Source organism: Euphorbia lathyris, chromosome 8 (genome assembly GCF_963576675.1).
Source record: "Euphorbia lathyris chromosome 8, ddEupLath1.1, whole genome shotgun sequence".
In the NCBI taxonomy this organism is placed as follows: Eukaryota; Viridiplantae; Streptophyta; class Magnoliopsida; order Malpighiales; family Euphorbiaceae; genus Euphorbia; species Euphorbia lathyris.
Genome location: NC_088917.1, coordinates 46,021,532 through 46,030,214, shown reverse-complemented (window position 1 = coordinate 46,030,214; position 8,683 = coordinate 46,021,532).

The following is an 8,683-nucleotide window of genomic DNA, read 5'->3' as shown; positions in this document are numbered from 1 at the left end:
GGAGGGATTAGTAGCCGCTTCACGTTTGAAGAACATGAAGATATGGTTTGGGAATATTATCGGTGATATTATTCTTGGTACCAAGGGATCAGTTTCAGTTCCTTGGAGCGAGAAAGAACTGTTTCCAGTCCTTGATTACGAGTTCTTAGAAAATGAAGGAATTGTCAAAAGAGTTTTCCGTGTTGGTCCACAATTTCTTTCTCCAGAAGAAAGATAAGTCTTCATTCAAGTGAAGATTAACAGGGCCAATGCAAGACGTATTCCCATTCATCGGGACGTCGTTTAAAATTATTTATGTTTGATTGTGTTTATGTACTGTATATATGTTTGATGTTATTTTATGATTCATGTATATATATATGTATATATGTTTTCAATATGTGCTTAATGTAAATATGTGTTTATGTTATTAATAAAAGTCTTAATTCTCTCATTTATTTCTTATTAATTAAGGCAAAACCCTTTTGGTTAACCTTAAATTTAATGTTTCAATTATGTTTTTTTAAGTTACAGGAATTAAACTTATCATTAATGCACCATAATTACAAGAAGAATTTAATTTTACATTGTAGAAATATCAGATTTTAGGCTAGAGGTCAGAAATCTCGGTAGAGATTTTTAAAATCTCTAGACAACCAGCGAGAGAGACAGGCTTCATGAAGCATTTTTCTTCCTCAAAAACCTCCTATCGCGACCGAGATTCCCGCCATAAACCGGTTGTTAATCCTCATCCTCCTCCTCGGAACTGGACTGCATCAGATCAGCAGAACGCACACCAGATGAACCGGCACCAGCTGCCCCTAATCCTGCATCAAAATCTTTCCACCACATACCAGGGTTGTGGATAATACCAGCTCTATGCAGATAATTTTTGTCAAGCAATGAACACGGGATACTGTCCTTTTGGGCTAACTGATCCTTAAAACCTTCACAAAAAGCTATAGGGGAAATAGTAGATCCTAGGGGGAATGCAGTCCGCTTACTGAAGCGGAAATTAGCCATTTACTGGCAAAGGATGTGAGCTATCCCAGCAGGACGGCCCTTTTTCATACACCAAAGTGATAATAGGTCCATATCAGTGACCTTGTCAGGCTCCCTCTGCCCACATAGATTAAATGAAATCCATTTATGCATTAGACAGTCCATTTGCTCCGTCAGACTCTTATTTGTGGCAGTGGATTTGGTGTAGCGTACACACCGAGAAATTTCATAAAAATAAGTTTTGTGGTTTAAGTCCCTTTCCCATTCAGTGATTTTGGCCTCCTTAAAGCTGAAGGTCGTGTTAAACATTGCTTCCGTCCAAGCGTAGGAAGTATTATTAAAATGGAAGTGTAAAATTTTGTCTCCTTCATTAGTAGTCTCATATCTAAGAGTTGTGTAAAACTCTAGGATATAAAAAGGAGACAGGGGACGCCTACGCTTATCTATTGTGTCCCACCCTATAGACTGTAAAAGGTCTTCAACATTTTCGTTTCAGACCATATTTTTCCAACCAATCCTAATCAAAGAAATGAGGAACTGAACACTGATAATCTTTAAATTTAGCATACAATTCACCTTCCTCATCCGTAAGCAATAAAAAAGGACAATGATACCTACGTGAAAGGTCGCATGGGTATGGTTGGTTGACATTCTGGGTGGGCACACGAGGACGACATTGCTGCTCAGGAACAATCTGAGCTCTAACTGAGCCTTCAATAGGCTCCAAATCCTCGGGAAGTGGATCTATGCGGTGTCGGCGTGTATTCCTTTGGGAAGATTCTACCATTGAAAAACAAAGCAAGCAAAAACACAAGAAAAATAGCAAGAACAAGTATAAACACCAAGCAAATTAAAATCCTCAAAGAGATTTTAACATACTAAACCACAAAATGTTAGAGTTAGTTAGCGAGAACAAAAATCAAGCACACAAAAAAAATTGAAAGCAAGAAGATTAAAGGAAATAAATATACTAACCAAAGAAAATTGATGAAAATGAGAAGGAAAAAGGGAGAAGAATGGTTTTGGTGAGTGTAGAGAGAGAGAGTGGAAAATAAGGTTAGAAGGAGAGAGAGAGATGAAAAATAGGTTAGGGAAGGGGGACGGTTCGGCCAACCCCCTTATATAGCCGCCCAAGTGTCTTGGGCAGCATGTCTCGACGAGACACATGGTGTCTCGTCGAGACACAACGGCTAGATTTCTAGCCGTTGTGGCCTGGGCGGCCCGTCTCGCTGAGACGGGCCTTATCTCGGTGAGACAGGAATCTGTCTCGGCGAGACGGCCCTACGAATTTTTTTTAATAAATAAAAAGCATAAATAAAAAGTCATAAAGAAAAGAAAATTAACCAAATTGAAATTGTACGAAGAATAAATTGCAGAAATGTAGCAAAAATTGTTCTCGTGTTTTGGGGTGCCTCCCAAAAGCGCTCACTTTTTAAGACTTTAGAGCTTAAGACTTTCCTTCCCCCTTAGGGTGCGGGTGGGTGGTGTTCTGTCCCTCGGGTTTGGCTCATTGTTCGGAGGTAGCTGCCCTATGGAACATTCAGTACTCATCTTTGCCAGCTGACTGATCTGAGTCTCTAGGCCTTTGCAGAAGGCCTCATTATTGGCTAGCATGCCCTTCATAGTACCGAGTATCTTCACCATTGCATCAATTTTCTCCTCCAAACCACTCTTAGGCCTTGGCCCCTGATTCTGATTCTGGTTTTGCTGAGGTGGTGGAGCCTGAAATCCTGGTGGTCCTAGAGCAGCCTGTGTGTTGGACCAGCTGAAGCCTGGATGATTTTGTCTCTAAAGTGCATTGTAAGGCCCATATTACTTTATAAAATTAACCTGCTCCAGGACTGTAAGGCACTCCACGTTCTTGTGCCTGCCACTACAAACCTCACACTTCAGCACTGCCTCTAGTGCCTTCAGCTGAGCCACCAACTCCATCTTCTCTGTAAGTGCTGTTATCTAGGCATCAGGTTCTGCATGTGTACTTGGGGCAGCAATAGCAAAAACGCCCCTCCTCTGACTTGGCTTCTCAATCTGCCAATGTGCACTCCTCTCAGCTAGCTCCTTCACTAAACTGTATTCCTGAGCTGCTGTCTTGTTCAAAATATTTCCTCCTGCTGCTGCATCAAGGGAGGCTCTGCTAGTAGAAGTAACACCTGAATAAAACAAGTCAACAAGATGGTGCACTTCAAAACCATGGTGGGGGCACCTCCTCAATAGCTTCTGAAATCTCTCTTAGGCCAAGTGTAGGTTCTCGCTCTTAAACTGCCTGACGATGTAATGTCACTTTTGAACTGAGCAGTCTCGAAGGAGGGAAAAACTTCGCCAGGAACACAGCTACTATAGTGTCCCAATCGGTGAGAGAGCCTGGTGCAAGCGAGCCCAGCCAATCTGCAGCATCATCCTTTAGGGAGAACCGAAACAGCTTTATGAAAACCTGCTTAGGAGTCACGTCCTTGTATTTGAAGGTGCCACAGTATTCCATGAATTTATTGAGGTGTGCATTGGGGTCTTCATGGTATTCCCCACCAAATTGCCCCGAGTTCTAGATCATCTGGACCATTGCTGGTTTGATCTCGAAGGAAGAAACGGTGATCTCAGGGTCGCAGATGCTAGAGGTAGCAGCATGCCTTTTGGCCTTTAACAATTCCATGATAGACCGAGTGTCAGCCATTGGTTCTTCTTCACAGCTTTCCTCAGGGATATCTGCGAAAAGGTCCTCGTTAGCTCTCTATCTGATCAAAGCTTCCCTGAATTCTTTCCTCAACCTACGAGAAACACGTTCAACCTTATAATCAAATCGCAATGGAGAATGACTCCTAAAACTTCGGTTCATAGGAAACTAAACAAACAAATCAACCAATTCAATTTAAACTAATTACAATCTGAATAGTCCCCGGCAACGGTGCCAAAAACTTGGTGCTCACAAAATATATGGCATTTAATAGGACAAGTGTATCCTATCGCAACAAGTAGTAAATGTGATAAATACGAGATCGAACACAGGACTATCATCACACCTAGTAAATCCAATAGGCTAATCCATATGGTTAGCGGGTTGAATAAATATTGAGTTTGTTAAGAAACTAATTAAACAGCTAATTAAAGTAAAATGGCAAATAAACAATTCAACAGGGTAGATTGTGAATCAGTGGAGGTTACAATCTAGAATGAGGAATTCATTGATTAAATCCTATGTATGGTTTTGGGGGGTTCAGTTTTATGTTTTGCTAATAATTGACGGTAATTACCCTAACAAGAAATACGAACGTGATCAAGATTCATATAACCTATTTACATGCATTCAGCTAACGGCTTGGTTAGGCATATAACCTAGGACATGTAAAGCATTATGTTTTCTGGTAATTAAGACTAAATCTGTAGCCCAGCCACGAAGCTGCACTCCTAGTGTCATAGCGAGGCCAAATGATGCAATTTTAGATTAGATAATCTCCTGTCGATTTCATATCTATCTATAATCCTATCTCTGTCAGGTTCAAGGCATTATATATTTCAGACTAGATAATCTCCATCGGTTTCATATCTAGCTATAATCCTATTCCTGACAGTTTCGAGGCATTAAGCATGCACAATCTGATCAATTAAAAGCAACCACATAAACCCTAGGTCCCTAATCATACATAATCATACAATCAATTTCATCCCCATCCCAAATTGGATGGGGATTAGTTCATAGACAACCTAATCATGATAAAGAGGCAAATAGGAATAATGGAAAGCATATCAATAAATTATAAAGATAAAGAGAAAGGGAGAGAAAGAAATTTGAAACCCGTTTATGTGAATTGATTACAAAATAATGACGGTTGATCTCCACCCGCTGAATTGTTCTTCAAAATAAACCTAGTCTAGAAAGCTGGGAAATAGTATTTAAAACTAAACTAAAACTGGCTACAGCTAAAAAGACTAAAAAGATCTCAGATTATATGCTTCTCAGCTCATAAAAGGTCATGATTAGCTCCCTATTTATAGATGTTAGGGAGAATCCCTAATGTACAAGGGTAACCTAGGCATTTTCAGAGTGTAAAAGCGGGTCCCGGTTCACAAATTCGCGCATCTCAACAAGGGGAAGGCACTGGAGCGCCTTCCCCCGCCTCGTCTCGTCGAGACAGGGGACGTCTCGGCGAGACGGGGTCCTGTCTCGGCGAGACGGGGTCCTGTCTCGGCGAGACAGGTGATGTCTCGCCGAGACAGGTTCCCAAAGGGGCAGATGGCTCCGCCTTTTTCCTATTTTAGTCCCTAGGCGTCTGAAAGATGCTCTAATGGTCCCTGATGAATCCAAATAGTGCTCTGATGGTCCCTGAATAGTCCGGAAATGCTCTAATGGTCCCTGGTTTGGTTCGGAAATGCTCGATTGGTCCCCGAAGATCCCTAAAAACACCAGTAATGCCATAAGAAGTGGAAAATACTAAAATTAACTAAAAACTATCAAACTAATACCAATATTAACCAAAAACTAAATTAAAACAATCTAAATTACTCATAGAAATGCTATAAATTAGGGAGTTATCATTGGGCCAGGCTAAGAGAACTAATTCCCAATCCCAACCTTGCCCGACCTGACCCAACTAATATCTTTGTATTTTTTAAAATTAAAATTAAACTAAAAAATTATACAATAAATGTAAATAATAAAATACAATAAACTAAATTTTAGAGGATTATTTCAATAAAAATTAATTAACGCAATCCTAAATAAAAAATACTCCTTTGATAGTAATAAATAAAACAATAACAAAAATATGTGCATATTCACCGATTCTATAAAAAATATATGGTTTGGAAATTTTTATGTTGAAGAAATTTAAAATTTTTATTTTTGGAATATAAAGTTTATTAAACTATAAATTTTATTAAATTAAAGTTATTATTAAAATTTCGGCCTGGCCTGGCCTAGGCCTAGGTTTTGAGACAAATCCCAAGCCCAACCTACCCTGTATTCGGGCCTAAGCGGGATTGGACCAGATCGGACCTATTACGAAATATATATGTCCATGCCCAGTCTTTGAAGAGCGGGCTTGGACGGGCTGGGCGGGCTAGTGGACTTTTGAACAGGTCTACTCATTAGTTTCTCTATTTACTTTAGATCCTTCCTATGAATTCTGGGTTGGTTGTGTCTGTGACAATTGCTATTTCATCTTTAATATAAGTTTCATTATTTGATTTCTCAATGGGATTTCTTATTTCTATCTCTTCATGCTTTGCTTAATTGGTTTAAATCATTCAAAAGTCCAAAGATTAACTACGTTCATATTGCGAGTCTAATTTGATTGTCTATAATCAAAGGCTGCTAAATTGACAACTTCATAGTTGATAGGACCCAAATTCCTGGACCTCGGAGCTAGCTACGTATTGTAATAAAGGAATAGCATGCTAAGGACCCTAGAAGGATAAGTCGGTTTAATCGCCTTAGGTTTAAGCAACTCGGAATAGGTAATTGATTAATTAGGTTGATTCTTATACTATCGTATCATTCCATTCCATTGTTTGGCTTAAGATCACCTTAGGAGTATAATGACTTAATTACAAAACCCAATTCAACCTTCCACCGCCTAAATAACATTAGAAACTAAGTAGTTTGGTACTTGTGGTATATGGATTCGATACCTAGACTTGTCCAGATTATTACCTGATAACGACGGGGTACACTTATCCCTTAGTGAGCCATTGAGCGTCAGCTCGGGGCGTATCATGCTTCCTACACCACTACACAGATACTGGATGCATAGACCTTTAGTTATATTCATTCCCACGAATAGAACAAGTTTCGGACAGGTTTATGATTATCAATCAATGGATACTTCATACATGTTCCATAGCACAAGATATAAACAATATAAATTAATGTCTTTATTCATATAACACTTATACATTATATTCAAACAATATACAAAATGTCTAATACATATTCTAGAACTAATGCTTATGAACTAGGGCACACCAACACTATCTTCTATGTTTTTGCTTCTTTTGGAACGCCTTGAGTTGACTGCTTGTCAACGCTTTTAGTTCTGGTTCTGGCTTTTGGGATCTGGGCTAGACTTAAGGCTTAAGCCTTTAATTGATTTAAGGCCTTTTAAGTTGTCTTTATTTTATGCTCCAAGTTAGAATAAACATTGAACACATTAACATTAAAAACAATTTAATTCAATTCTGAATTTAAATGTCTTGGGGGTCTAGTTCCTTAATTGTTATTTTTGTCATAATAAAAAAATCTTTGGAAATTATTTTCAACGTGATATTTTAATAATAAGAAACGACTGATATGTCATAAGCACAATACTATTAGAGAGTTTCTCTCTACAGGAGCTGTTGGAGTGGATCATGTACGCACTCACGATAACTTAGCTGATCCTTTAAGGAAAGTATTAGCTAGAGAGAAATTCCGTAATAGTTCAAAAACTACGGGACTTATGCCCCTATAATAATGAGTTACACATAATGGTAACCCAACCTAGAGACTAGAGATCCTAAGAAATAGGTTCAATGGGTAACAATAAATTATGATGTAATATGAGATAGATCATGCACATCAAAGCATGCATTCCGGAAGCGATACCAAGTTGAGGTAATAGAAACTCTTGTTGAGATCTATACTTAGGTTAAAGTGAAGTATCTAGATATAAGAGTATAAATCATTAATATTATTAATAGATTAGCACGAGGTATTTGTTGAGCAATTTCCGCAAGTGCACGACTTTCGCTTGTAGTAATAAAAGATATCGAACCCACAGGGAACACTTATTTTGTAAAAACTTATTTAATTCAGATTAAATTCACTTCTTTAGGTTTAATTAGAAAATCGTTTTTTGTTTAGTTTGAATGGAATATATTGCTGTGATTTAGAATCCAATTCTGTCAACAGATTGGATTACAATTACAGGAACTAAGTTTAAGAATAAGAAGAATTCAAAACTTGCTTGCGCAAAGCAAGAAATCAACTTATAACTTTGATTAGATTATGTATATGTAACAACTTATCGTTTAATGCAATTACAGGGCTTCGAACTGCAGACAATCTTTCTACGGCCGGACAGATTGCTACCTTAATCAAATTGGTGTTCTATGTTTGATAAGCCGAGTTATCGATCATATCAACCATAAATTCTAATTCTTTTAAGTGTTCAACAAAGTTTCCATTGAAATATATTTTGTGTAAAAAGGTTTTTATTGAAAACACCGGTTTATTACTTTAAAGAATATCGCTAGATTAAACTTGAAAATAACAACAGTAGAAAATATATTGTATTGAAAAGATAATTTATTAATGAACTGTGAATCGTCACAAGTTAACAGAGAAGAAGAAGCTTCTAATTTGAGTTCCGGGTTGTCAATCCTTTCCTCAAACTTCATAGGCTTGTCAGACCCTGGGGCGCTTCATCCGCTGCTTCTTCTCGCTGAATCCTCAAATAGAGATAGATCACTGAATCCACTATAGAATGTAAACTCGTCTTCGAACAATTCTCGAACTTAAACTAATGAATCTGTGTTTGTATCTAAACTAATTGAACAACTTGTGTACAACAAGTTTGCTTTTATAGAATTGAAAACTAAAATCTAACTATCTAACTCTTCTTCTGAATTATAGTTTTTTCAACAAAATATCCAACTCTTGATTCTGAAAATATGTGATCTATTTATAATTGCTGAAGAGTCTTATTTGAAGTGTCGTGTCCGCTGGTGAAGA